Source organism: Ranitomeya variabilis, chromosome 6, assembly GCF_051348905.1.
Source record: "Ranitomeya variabilis isolate aRanVar5 chromosome 6, aRanVar5.hap1, whole genome shotgun sequence".
NCBI lineage: Eukaryota > Metazoa > Chordata > Amphibia > Anura > Dendrobatidae > Ranitomeya > Ranitomeya variabilis.
In genome coordinates this window covers 575,473,048-575,488,120 of record NC_135237.1, presented here as the reverse complement: position 1 = coordinate 575,488,120, position 15,073 = coordinate 575,473,048, and the positions used below count along the sequence as shown (strand labels likewise).

The 15,073-nt window shown below is 36.5% G+C and overlaps 1 long non-coding RNA gene across 1 annotated transcript; it reads left to right on the top strand.

The window, feature by feature from the left end:
* Positions 1-858: 858 nt before the first annotated feature.
* Positions 859-4,494, top strand: LOC143781708 (uncharacterized). The gene is made up of 3 exons (XR_013216795.1): positions 859-990; positions 1,938-2,714; positions 4,003-4,494. It is a non-coding gene; the product is annotated as an uncharacterized LOC143781708 (long non-coding RNA).
* The last annotated feature ends 10,579 nt before the right edge of the window (positions 4,495-15,073 follow it).

Here is a 15,073-nt window from a genome sequence, read left to right as displayed (position 1 = left end):
TACCTGGACGATTTTTTGATAGTCGGTCCCGCGGGTTCAGACGTATGTGCCAGAGCCCTTACCCAATTCGAAGACACCATGGCGTATTTTGGTGTTCCACTTTCTCCCGAGAAAACGGTTGGGCCAGTATCGGTGATTACATTCCTCGGCATTGAAATCGATTCTATCGCCATGGAGTTTAGGTTGCCAAAAGAAAAAATTGACAAGCTGCTGGACCTCATCAATGGATGTATATCAGTTGGCAAGGTCACATTAACTCAATTGCAATCTCTGCTCGGCTCATTAAATTTCGCATGTAGGGTCATGCCAATGGGCAGGATCTTCTCGCGCAGATTGATACTAGCCACGAAAGGGGTGAATCAGAAACATCATAGAATCAGGATTACGAAACAGCTACGGTCTGATTTGTACACTTGGAAGCGGTTCCTAAACAGTTACAATGGTAGGACTTGCTTCCAGGAGATTGAATGCTCTAACGTCGACTTGGGTTTGTTATTTACTTCATCCAGTAACTATGGTTTCAGCGTTCGCTTTGGTGACAAGTTATGCTCCGCCAATTGGCCTGCTTCTTGGTTTGCCAGGAAGTGGAACGAGGATCCCACATTGATTGACCTCCTCCCTGTGGCGGCTGCCATAGAGGTCTGGGGTCCGCAATTGGCCAACAAGCGGATCCGTTTGCAACTTGGAACCACCAGCGGGGCTCATGCTATCAATTTCCTAGCATCTCCTTCATCGCTGGTCCTGGACCTGATTAGGTTCATGGTGTTGAAATGCCTAATGTTTAATGTTTGGTTAAAAGCGCAGGCGGTATCCGTCAGCAATGAGGAGGGTAGTGGTTCTTTAACCGGTTTTTCGTTGCAGGAGGTACAGGAACGTCATATTCAGGAACTCTTGGTAGAGGTGGACTGCCCGCTGTCGATCTGGGATGTCCTGGGGACCTGATGCCATTGATACAATCGTCGATAGCCCCTTCGACTTGGAAAGCCTATGGTAAGGCGTGGGAGGAGTGGTGTGTTTTAGCAGTTGGCAAACCGGTGGGGTCTTCGGATGAGGCCCGTATGCAGGTGACAATGGCTTTTTTATCAAAAATGCATTCCATGGGGGTGTCGGGGTCAGTGGCACGTAACCGCATGTCAGCACTGGCATTTCATTTCAAGCTAAGGGGTTGGCCGGATTCTACGAAACACTTCCTAGTCATTCAGATACTAAAAGGATGGCAACGGTATGGCAAACACAGTGACAGTAGGCGTCCTATAACTTTTGAATTACTAATTAGCATGGTTAAATCTGCGGGAGCCGTTTGCGACTCTAAATACGAGGCTGCCTTAATATCGGCTGCTTTTGGAATAGCATTCTTCGGGGCCATGCGGGTCAGTGAGATCGTTCCTACCGCCCTTAGAAAACCTGGTGGCCTTACGCGGGAGGATATCCTAATTTGCGAGGATGGTTTAAGGGTAAGAATATGCAAATCCAAAACCGACCAGGATGGTAGGGGTACCTGGTTTCCAATATTTGCCATTAACAATGCTATATGCCCATTGAAGTTAATCAGGCGCTACGCACAATTTAGGAAGGATGGTTCACAATTTTTCATCCATGAGAACGGGCTCCCCCTATTATCGGGTCAGTTCTTAGCCGTCATGAGACGTACATTGTTACTATTGGGATTCCCCTCGGCTGAGTTTGGAACTCACTCATTCCGTATAGGTGCAGCAACAGAAGCATCTAGAGCCGGGCTATTTGAATCAGAAATTCAAAGGGTGGGCAGATGGAAATCCCAGTGTTTCACCAGGTACATCAGGCCTGATTTAGCATTATAAAGTTCCTTGGCCTTTTTCGTCGACATATTAGGGAGCCAGCTATTATTCTATTGGGGAACGTTTTTTCTTTTTGGTTGTATGGTTTTGTTGTTGGCTAACTTCACATTTCATTCTCAGATGGTGGACGTCCAAGCGTCTGGATAGTTGGCCATTCTTACATTTACTGGGCTGCACGACGTGCCGAAATGTGCCCAGGAGGGCGATCCCTGGGATTCAACGACGTCGATGTGATATGGCGTGGATTGAGAGGCATGATGTGGTCCCAAGTTCTGCCGGAGATTGTTCATATTTCACGAGTGACATCATCCCCCACCGTTGTGGTCATTCATGTCGGAGGAAATGATCTGGCGTCGTTTTCTTTGGTCGAGCTACTTACACTGATGAGATCGGATATGGACAAGTTCCCGATGTTCTTCCCGTCAATGCGTTTAGTATGGTCTGAGATAATCCCAAGGGTGGTCTGGCGAGGCGCCAGAGAACGTAATGCTATGGAGAGATCCAGACGCACGCTCAACCAGAGGATATCACGTTTCGTGAGATTCAAGAGTGGGGTAGTTGTACGTCACCACCGGCTGGAGGGAGATAATTCTGGTTTTCTCCTTCCAGACGGAGTACATTTGAATGAGGCGGGTTTAGACATCTTTCTCAACGGCATTAGAGAAGGAGTGCTTCAGGCGATGCATTCTTTGGGGGGGTCGTAGCTCTCGTTATTCGCTCCTCCTTGGCGGAAGGGTGGAGTTTTTTGATTGGTGGTGAAGTTACCTGCCCGGGAGTCCGGTTGGCAGTTATCTCCCTACACCCAGTGGTTGGCATACAGTGCCTGTTATGAGCTGCGACCAGAATATTTATCCAAAGGAAAAGATGGAAATGTTATGAGCAGATTTCCCAATAAAAGTTTTAACCCCTTCACCCCCGGAGCTTTTTCCGTTTTTCCGTTTTCGTTTTTCGCTCCCCTCCTTCCCAGAGCCATAACTTTTTTATTTTTCCGTCAATTTGGCCGTGTGAGGGCTTATTTTTTGCGGGACGAGTTGTACTTTTGAACGACATCATTGGTTTTAGCATGTCGTGTACTAGAAAACGGGAAAAAAATTCCAAGTGCAGTGAAATTGCAAAAAAAGTGCAATCCCACACTTGTTTTTTGCTTGGCTTTTTTGCTAGGTTCACTAAATGCTAAAACTGACCTGCCATTATGATTCTCCAGGTCACTACGAGTTCATAGACACCTAACATGACTAGGTTATTTTTCACCTAAGTGGTGAAAAAAAATTCCAAACTTTGCAAAAAACAAAACAAAACAAAATTGCGCCATTTTCCGATACTCGTAGCGTCTCCATTTTTCGTGATCTGGGGTCAGGTGAGGGCTTATTTTTTGCGTGCTGAGCTGGCGTTTTTAATGATAGCATTTTGGTGTAGATACGTTCTTTTGATCGCCCGTTATTGCATTGTAATGCAATGTCGTGGCGACCAAAAAAACGTAAATCTGGCGTTTCGAATTTTTTTCTCATTACGCCATTTAGCGATCAGGTTAATGCTTTTTTTTTATTGATAGATCGGGCGATTCTGAACGCGGCGATACCAAATATGTGTAGGTTGGGTTTTTTTTTTATTGATTTATTTTGATTGGGGCGAAAGGGGGGTGATTTAAACTTTTATATTTTTTTTATTTTTTTCACATTTTTAAAAACTTTTTTTTTTTACTTTTGCCATGCTTCTATAGCCTCCATGGGAGGCTAGAAGCAGGCACAGCCCGATCGGCTCTGCTATGCAGCAGTGATCATAAGATCGCTGCTACACAGCAGATTTGCAGGTGTGCTGTGAGCGCCGACCACAGGGGGGCGCTCACAGCCACCGGCAATCAGTAACCATAGAGGTCTCAAGGACCTCTATGGTTACCTTCCTGACTCATCGCCGACCCCCGATCATGTGACGGGGGTCGGCGATGCGCTCATATCCGGCCGCACGGCCGGATGCGGTAGTTAAATGCCGCTGTCTGCGTTTGACAGCGGCATTTAACTAGTTAATAGCGGCGGGTGATCGCGATTTCACCCGCCGCTATTGCGCGCACATGTCAGCTGTAAAAAACAGCTGACATGTCGCGACTTTGATGTGCGCTCACCGCCGGAGCGCACATCAAAGCGGGGGTCCCGACATGTGACGTACTATACCGTCACATGTCGGGAAGGGGTTAAAGTTTATACAATTTGTTGCGTGTTCACTCAGGGGGAGCAAACGTTCGTGGGTCGTAGCAGTCTTAGGGACACTGCGGCTTATGCCGCTGTCCCCTGACTGCTGCGCCTTCCCCGTTACCTTAAAGCAGAGATCTCCCCTTCAGTGAACTCAGATGAGTATGGGGTTAACTCCCCTGGCGGGGGGGCGTGGCTTCCTCCCTGATATTGGCGCCGGGAAGCTCCTGTGGCCACATCCGTCCCAGGACCCGGACCGTTTCCCGCCCTCCCTTCCCTGTTTATTAGGATGATCCTTAAGTCGCAGCGGCGGAAGGGTGGAGTTTTTTGATTGGTGGTGAAGTTACCTGCCCGGGAGTCCAGTTGGCAGTTATCTCCCTACACCCAGTGGTTGGCATACAGTGCCTGTTATGAGCTGCGACCAGAATATTTATCCAAAGGAAAAGATGGAAATGTTATGAGCAGATTTCCCAATAAAAGTTTTAAAGTTTATACAATTTGTTGCGTGTTCACTCAGGGGGAGCAAACGTTCGTGGGTCGTAGCAGTCTTTTGTTTTGTGAGAATTCGGAGAAGGTGCCATGGTCTTGTTTGTTTAAGAGCCAGATCCAGCAGTTTGTGTCTGTGTGGTCAGTAGGGGACCTCATCAAGAGAATCTCAGGAAGAATAAAGAATAATGTTTCTTGGTATGGTGTCCACATAATAAGTAAGGTCATCAGATGGAGGATCCTGTATGATGATGTCAAGCAGCTCAGTAGAAAGGAGTTGTATAAGAATGTCCTGTCTTCTCACTTCAGTGTCCAGGTACAACTGAGGGGCGCCCCAAGTGTAGATGTAAAACAGGCTGCTAGAAATGTGCTAGATCCCAGAGTTCCTCCTCATATGAGAGATGTAGCGTGGCTGGCGCTCCATGGTAAAATGTACGTTAGGGATAATATAAAGTGCAAGAACGTATCAGACAGATCCTGTCCCAGAGAAGAGTGCCCCCATATACTGGAGACGATGGAGCATCTGCTGTTAGAGTGTCCCTTTAGTATGCAGGTATGGGAGTCTGTGTCCTTGTCCCTAAAGTTACCGCACCTGGTGAGACAGTCACATGGTCAGCTGCTGTACGGAGACTTCCAGCCTGAGCTCAGGACGTATAACAGGAGCTCCCTGTATATACTAAATGTGGTGACCATCTACCACCTGTGGTGTGCGCGGTGCTGCCTGCTCATCAATAAGGAAGTCCTGTCCTGTGATACTGTCAGGTATAAGATTCTAGAAAGTCTCAAGGCTGTATATAAGAAGGATATGAAGAGGAACCCGGGTAATGTGACCTGGAGGAACATACATGTAGCGGGGTTTGTCAATGCCGTTGTGTAAGGTGATGTAACAACGCTATTTATTTCCTTTGTCATTTATTGTCTTGTGATTTTAATATAAGATATTTGTAATATATGTTTGTCAGTTTTAAAATAAAAAGATCATTATAGTAGTTATATTCTTGTATATAGTGGCAGTATTATAGTAGTTATATTCTTGTACATAGGAGCAGTATTATAGTAGTTATATTCTTGCACATAGGGGGCAGTATTATAGTAGTTATATTCTTGCACATAGGGGGCAGTATTATAGTAGTTATATTCTTGAATATAGGAGCAGTATTATAGTAGTTATATTCTTGTACATAGGGGCAGTATTATAGTAGTTATATTCTTGTACATAGGAGCAGTATTATAGTAGTTATATTCTTGTACATAGGAGCAGTATTATAGTAGTTATATTCTTGTACATAGGGGCAGTATTGTAGTAGTTATATTCTTGCACATAGGGGGCAGTATTATAGTAGTTATATTCTTGTATATAGGAGCAGTATTATAGTAGTTATATTCTTGTACATAGGGGCAGTATTATAGTAGTTATATTCTTGTACATGGGGCAGTATTATAGTAGTTATATTCTTGTACATAGGGGCAGTATTATAGTAGTTATATTCTTGTACATAGGGAGCAGTATTATAGTAGTTATATTCTTGTACATAGGGGCAGTATTATAGTGGTTATATTCCTATACATAGGAGCAGTATTATAGTAGTTATATTCTTGTACATAGGGGCAGTATTATAGTAGTTATATTCTTGTACATAGGGAGCAGTATTATAGTAGTTATATTCTTGTACATAGGGGCAGTATTATAGTAGTTATATTCCTGTACATAGGGGCAGTATTATAGTAGTTATATTCTTGTACATAGGGGCAGTATTATAGTAGTTATATTCTTGTACATAGGGGCAGTATTATAGTAGTTATATTCTTGTACATAGGGGCAGTATTATAGTAGTTATATTCTTGTACATAGGGAGCAGTATTATAGTAGTTATATTCTTGTACATAGGGGCAGTATTATAGTAGTTATATTCTTGTATATAGGAGCAGTATTATAAAAGTTGTATTCTTGTACATAGGGGCAGTATTATAGTAGTTATATCCTTGTACATAGGGGCAGTATTATAGCAGTTATATTCTTGTACATAGGAGGCAGTATTATAGTAGTTATATTCTTGTACATAGGAGCAGTATTATAGTAGTTATATTCTTGTACATAGGGGCAGTATTATAGTAGTTATATTCTTGTACATAGGGGCAGTATTATAGTAGTTATATTCTTGTACATAGGGGCAGTATTATAGTAGTTATATTCTTGTACATAGGAGGCAGTATTATAGTAGTTATATTCTTGTACATAGGAGGCAGTATTATAGTAGTTATATTCTTGTACATAGGAGCAGTATTATAGTAGTTGTATTCTTGTACATTGGGGCAGTATAATAGTAGTTATATCCTTGTACATAGGGGCAGTATTATAGCAGTTATATTCATGTACATAGGAGCAGTATTACAGTAGTTATATTCTTGTACATAGGGGCAGTATTATAGTAGTTATATTCGTGTACATAGGAGCAGTATTATAGTAGTTATATTCTTGTACATAGGGGCAGTATTATAGTAGTTATATTCTTGTACATAGGGGCAGTATTATAGTAGTTATACTCTTGTACATAGGGGCAGTATTATAGTAGTTATATTCTTGTACATAGGAGACAGTATTATAGTAGTTATATTCTTGTACATAGGAGGCAGTATTATATTAGTTATATTCTTGTACATAGGAGGCAGTATTATAGTAGTTATATTCTTGTACATAGGAGGCAGTATTATAGTAGTTATATTCTTGTTCATAGGTTGCAGTATTATAGTAGTTATATTCTTGTACATAGGGGCAGTATTATAGTAGTTATATTCTTGTACATGGGGCAGTATTATAGTAGTTATATTCTTGTACATAGGAGGCAGTATTATAGTAGTTATACTCTTGTACATAGGAGGAGTATTATAGTAGTTATATTCTTGTATATAGGGGGCAGTATTATAGTAGTTATATTCTTGAACATAGGGGCAGTATTATAGTAGTTATATTCTTGTATATAGGGGCAGTATTATAGTAGTTATATTATTGTACATAGCAGCAGTATTATAGTAGTTATATTCTTGTACATAGGGGCAGTATTACAGTAGTTATATTCTTGTACATAGGGGCAGTATTATAGTAGTTATATTCTTGTATATAGGAGCAGTATTATAGTAGTCATATTCTTGTACATAGGAGCAGTATTATAGCTGTCATATTTTTGTACATAGGAGCAGTATTATAGTAGTTATATTCTTGTACATAGGGGCAGTATTATAGTAGTTATATTATTGTACATAGCGGCAGTATTATAGTAGTTATATTCTTGTACATAGGGGCTATATTATAGTAGTAATATTCTTGTACATAGGAGCAGTATTATAGTAGTTATATTGTTGTATATAGGGGGCAGTATTATAGTAGTCATATTCTTGTGCATAGGAGCAGTATTATAGTAGTTATATTCTTGTACATAGGGGCTATATTATAGTAGTAATATTCTTGTACATAGGAGCAGTATTATAGTAGTTATATTGTTGTATATAGGGGGCAGTATTATAGTAGTTATATTCTTGTACATAGGAGCAGTATTATAGTAGTTATATTCTTGTACACAGGAGCAGTATTATAGCAGTCATATTTTTGTACATAGGAGCAGTATTATAGTAGTTATATTCCTGTACACAGGAGCAGTATTATAGTAGTTATATTCTTGTACATAGGGGCAGTATTATAGAAGTTATATTCTTGTACATAGGAGCAGTATTATAGTAGTTATATTGTTGTATATAGGGGCAGTATTATAGTAGTTATATTCTTGTACATAGGAGCAGTATTATAGTAGTTATATTCTTGTATATAGGGGGCAGTATTATAGTAGTCATATTCTTGTACATAGGAGCAGTATTATAGTAGTTATATTCTTGTACACAGGAGCAGTATTATAGCAGTCATATTTTTGTACATAGGAGCAGTATTATAGTAGTTATATTCTTGTACACAGGAGCAGTATTATAGTAGTTATATTATTGTACATAGGAGCAGTATTATAGTAGTGATATTCTTGTACATAGGGGCAGTATTATAGTAGTTATATTCTTGTACATGGGGCAGTATTATAGTAGTAATGTTCTTGTACATAGGAGCAGTATTATAGTAGTTATATTCTTGTACATAGGGGCAGTATTATAGTAGTAATATTCTTGTACATGGGAGCAGTATTATAGTAGTTATATTCTTGTACATAGGGGCAGTATTATAGTACTTATATTCTTGTACATAGGGGCAGTATTATAGCAGTTATATTCTTGTACATAGGGGCAGTATTGTAGTAGTTATTTTCTTGTACATAGGAGCAGTATTATAGTAGTTATATTCTTGTACATAGGAGCAGTATTATAGTAGGTATATTCTTGTAAATAGGAGGCAGTATTATAGTAGTTATACTCTTGTACATAGGAGCAGTATTATATTAGTTATATTCTTGTACATAGGAGGCAGTATTATAGTAGTTATATTCTTGTACATAGGAGGCAGTATTATAGTAGTTATATTCTTGTTCATAGGTTGCAGTATTATAGTAGTTATATTCTTGTACATAGGGGCAGTATTATAGTAGTTATATTCTTGTACATGGGGCAGTATTATAGTAGTTATATTCTTGTACATAGGAGGCAGTATTATAGTAGTTATATTCTTGTACATAGGAGGCAGTATTATAGTAGTTATACTCTTGTACATAGGAGCAGTATTATAGTAGTTATATTCTTGTATATAGGGGGCAGTATTATAGTAGTTATATTCTTGAACATAGGGGCAGTATTATAGTAGTTATATTCTTGTATATAGGGGCAGTATTATAGTAGTTATATTATTGTACATAGCAGCAGTATTATAGTAGTTATATTCTTGTACATAGGGGCAGTATTACAGTAGTTATATTCTTGTACATAGGGGCAGTATTATAGTAGTTATATTCTTGTATATAGGAGCAGTATTATAGTAGTCATATTCTTGTACATAGGAGCAGTATTATAGCTGTCATATTTTTGTACATAGGAGCAGTATTATAGTAGTTATATTCTTGTACATAGGGGCAGTATTATAGTAGTTATATTATTGTACATAGCGGCAGTATTATAGTAGTTATATTCTTGTACATAGGGGCTATATTATATTAGTAATATTCTTGTACATAGGAGCAGTATTATAGTAGTTATATTGTTGTATATAGGGGGCAGTATTATAGTAGTCATATTCTTGTGCATAGGAGCAGTATTATAGTAGTTATATTCTTGTACATAGGGGCTATATTATAGTAGTAATATTCTTGTACATAGGAGCAGTATTATAGTAGTTATATTGTTGTATATAGGGGGCAGTATTATAGTAGTTATATTCTTGTACATAGGAGCAGTATTATAGTAGTTATATTCTTGTACACAGGAGCAGTATTATAGCAGTCATATTTTTGTACATAGGAGCAGTATTATAGTAGTTATATTCTTGTACACAGGAGCAGTATTATAGTAGGTATATTCTTGTACATAGGGGCAGTATTATAGAAGTTATATTCTTGTACATAGGAGCAGTATTATAGTAGTTATATTGTTGTATATAGGGGCAGTATTATAGTAGTTATATTCTTGTACATAGGAGCAGTATTATAGTAGTTATATTCTTGTATATAGGGGGCAGTATTATAGTAGTCATATTCTTGTACATAGGAGCAGTATTATAGTAGTTATATTCTTGTACACAGGAGCAGTATTATAGCAGTCATATTTTTGTACATAGGAGCAGTATTATAGTAGTTATATTCTTGTACACAGGAGCAGTATTATAGTAGTTATATTATTGTACATAGGAGCAGTATTATAGTAGTGATATTCTTGTACATAGGGGCAGTATTATAGTAGTTATATTCTTGTACATGGGGCAGTATTATAGTAGTAATGTTCCTGTACATAGGAGCAGTATTATAGTAGTTATATTCTTGTACATAGGGGCAGTATTATAGTAGTAATATTCTTGTACATGGGAGCAGTATTATAGTAGTTATATTCTTGTACATAGGAGGCAGTATTATAATAGTTATATTCTTGTTCATAGGTTGCAGTATTATAGTAGTTATATTCTTGTACATAGGGGCAGTATTATAGTAGTTATATTCTTGTACATGGGGCAGTATTATAGTAGTTATATTCTTGTACATAGGAGGCAGTATTATAGTAGTTATATTCTTGTACATAGGAGGCAGTATTATAGTAGTTATACTCTTGTACATAGGAGCAGTATTATAGTAGTTATATTCTTGTATATAGGGGGCAGTATTATAGTAGTTATATTCTTGAACATAGGGGCAGTATTATAGTAGTTATATTCTTGTATATAGGGGCAGTATTATAGTAGTTATATTATTGTACATAGCAGCAGTATTATAGTAGTTATATTCTTGTACATAGGGGCAGTATTACAGTAGTTATATTCTTGTACATAGGGGCAGTATTATAGTAGTTATATTCTTGTATATAGGAGCAGTATTATAGTAGTCATATTCTTGTACATAGGAGCAGTATTATAGCTGTCATATTTTTGTGCATAGGAGCAGTATTATAGTAGTTATATTCTTGTACATAGGGGCAGTATTATAGTAGTTATATTATTGTACATAGCGGCAGTATTATAGTAGTTATATTCTTGTACATAGGGGCTATATTATAGTAGTAATATTCTTGTACATAGGAGCAGTATTATAGTAGTTATATTGTTGTATATAGGGGGCAGTATTATAGTAGTCATATTCTTGTGCATAGGAGCAGTATTATAGTAGTTATATTCTTGTACATAGGGGCTATATTATAGTAGTAATATTCTTGTACATAGGAGCAGTATTATAGTAGTTATATTGTTGTATATAGGGGGCAGTATTATAGTAGTTATATTCTTGTACATAGGAGCAGTATTATAGTAGTTATATTCTTGTACACAGGAGCAGTATTATAGCAGTCATATTTTTGTACATAGGAGCAGTATTATGGTAGTTATATTCTTGTACACAGGAGCAGTATTATAGTAGTTATATTCTTGTACATAGGGGCAGTATTATAGAAGTTATATTCTTGTACATAGGAGCAGTATTATAGTAGTTATATTGTTGTATATAGGGGCAGTATTATAGTAGTTATATTCTTGTACATAGGAGCAGTATTATAGTAGTTATATTCTTGTATATAGGGGGCAGTATTATAGTAGTCATATTCTTGTACATAGGAGCAGTATTATAGTAGTTATATTCTTGTACACAGGAGCAGTATTATAGCAGTCATATTTTTGTACATAGGAGCAGTATTATAGTAGTTATATTCTTGTACACAGGAGCAGTATTATAGTAGTTATATTATTGTACATAGGAGCAGTATTATAGTAGTGATATTCTTGTACATAGGGGCAGTATTATAGTAGTTATATTCTTGTACATGGGGCAGTATTATAGTAGTAATGTTCTTGTACATAGGAGCAGTATTATAGTAGTTATATTCTTGTACATAGGGGCAGTATTATAGTAGTAATATTCTTGTACATGGGAGCAGTATTATAGTAGTTATATTCTTGTACATAGGGGCAGTATTATAGTACTTATATACTTGTACATAGGGGCAGTATTATAGCAGTTATATTCTTGTACATAGGGGCAGTATTGTAGTAGTTATTTTCTTGTACATAGGAGCAGTATTATAGTAGTTATATTCTTGTACATAGGAGCAGTATTATAGTAGGTATATTCTTTTAAATAGGAGGCAGTATTATAGTAGTTATACTCTTGTACATAGGAGCAGTATTATAGTAGTTATATTCTTGTACATAGGGGCAGTATTATAGTAGTTATATTCTTGTACATAGGGGCAGTATTATAGCAGTTATATTCTTGCACATAGGGGCAGTATTATAGTAGTTATATTCTTGTACATAGGAGCAGTATTATAGTAGTTATATTCTTGTACATAGGAGCAGTATTATAGTAGTTATATTCTTGTTCATAGGAGCAGTATTATAGTAGTTATATTCTTGTACATAGGAGGCAGTATTATAGTAGTTATATTCTTGTACATAGGAGGCAGTATTATAGTAGTTATACTCTTGTACATAGGAGCAGTATTATAGTAGTTATATTCTTGTACACAGGAGCAGTATTATAGTAGTTATATTATTGTACATAGGAGCAGTATTATAGTAGTGATATTCTTGTACATGGGGCAGTATTATAGTAGTAATGTTCTTGTACATAGGAGCAGTATTATAGTAGTTATATTCTTGTACATAGGGGCAGTATTATAGTAGTAATATTCTTGTACATGGGAGCAGTATTATAGTAGTTATATTCTTGTACATAGGGGCAGTATTATAGTACTTATATTCTTGTACATAGGGGCAGTATTGTAGTAGTTATTTTCTTGTACATAGGAGCAGTATTATAGTAGTTATATTCTTGTACATAGGAGCAGTATTATAGTAGGTATATTCTTGTAAATAGGAGGCAGTATTATAGTAGTTATACTCTTGTACATAGGAGCAGTATTATAGTAGTTATATTCTTGTACATAGGAGGCAGTATTATATTAGTTATATTCTTGTACATAGGAGGCAGTATTATAGTAGTTATATTCTTGTACATAGGAGGCAGTATTATAGTAGTTATATTCTTGTTCATAGGTTGCAGTATTATAGTAGTTATATTCTTGTACATAGGGGCAGTATTATAGTAGTTATATTCTTGTACATGGGGCAGTATTATAGTAGTTATATTCTTGTACATAGGAGGCAGTATTATAGTAGTTATATTCTTGTACATAGGAGGCAGTATTATAGTAGTTATACTCTTGTACATAGGAGCAGTATTATAGTAGTTATATTCTTGTATATAGGGGGCAGTATTATAGTAGTTATATTCTTGAACATAGGGGCAGTATTATAGTAGTTATATTCTTGTATATAGGGGCAGTATTATAGTAGTTATATTATTGTACATAGCAGCAGTATTATAGTAGTTATATTCTTGTACATAGGGGCAGTATTACAGTAGTTATATTCTTGTACATAGGGGCAGTATTATAGTAGTTATATTCTTGTATATAGGAGCAGTATTATAGTAGTCATATTCTTGTACATAGGAGCAGTATTATAGCTGTCATATTTTTGTACATAGGAGCAGTATTATAGTAGTTATATTCTTGTACATAGGGGCAGTATTATAGTAGTTATATTATTGTACATAGCGGCAGTATTATAGTAGTTATATTCTTGTACATAGGGGCTATATTATATTAGTAATATTCTTGTACATAGGAGCAGTATTATAGTAGTTATATTGTTGTATATAGGGGGCAGTATTATAGTAGTCATATTCTTGTGCATAGGAGCAGTATTATAGTAGTTATATTCTTGTACATAGGGGCTATATTATAGTAGTAATATTCTTGTACATAGGAGCAGTATTATAGTAGTTATATTGTTGTATATAGGGGGCAGTATTATAGTAGTTATATTCTTGTACATAGGAGCAGTATTATAGTAGTTATATTCTTGTACATAGGAGCAGTATTATAGTAGTTATATTGTTGTATATAGGGGGCAGTATTATAGTAGTTATATTCTTGTACATAGCAGCAGTATTATAGTAGTTATATTCTTGTACATAGGGGCAGTATTACAGTAGTTATATTCTTGTACATAGGAGCAGTATTATAGTAGTTATATTCTTGTATATAGGGGGCAGTATTATAGTAGTCATATTCTTGTACATAGGAGCAGTATTATAGTAGTTATATTCTTGTACACAGGAGCAGTATTATAGCAGTCATATTTTTGTACATAGGAGCAGTATTATAGTAGTTATATTCTTGTACACAGGAGCAGTATTATAGTAGTTATATTATTGTACATAGGAGCAGTATTATAGTAGTGATATTCTTGTACATAGGGGCAGTATTATAGTAGTTATATTCTTGTACATGGGGCAGTATTATAGTAGTAATGTTCCTGTACATAGGAGCAGTATTATAGTAGTTATATTCTTGTACATAGGGGCAGTATTATAGTAGTAATATTCTTGTACATGGGAGCAGTATTATAGTAGTTATATTCTTGTACATAGGAGGCAGTATTATAATAGTTATATTCTTGTTCATAGGTTGCAGTATTATAGTAGTTATATTCTTGTACATAGGGGCAGTATTTTAGTAGTTATATTCTTGTACATGGGGCAGTATTATAGTAGTTATATTCTTGTACATAGGAGGCAGTATTATAGTAGTTATATTCTTGTACATAGGAGGCAGTATTATAGTAGTTATACTCTTGTACATAGGAGCAGTATTATAGTAGTTATATTCTTGTATATAGGGGGCAGTATTATAGTAGTTATATTCTTGAACATAGGGGCAGTATTATAGTAGTTATATTCTTGTATATAGGGGCAGTATTATAGTAGTTATATTATTGTACATAGCAGCAGTATTATAGTAGTTATATTCTTGTACATAGGGGCAGTATTACAGTAGTTATATTCTTGTACATAGGGGCAGTATTATAGTAGTTATATTCTTGTATATAGGAGCAGTATT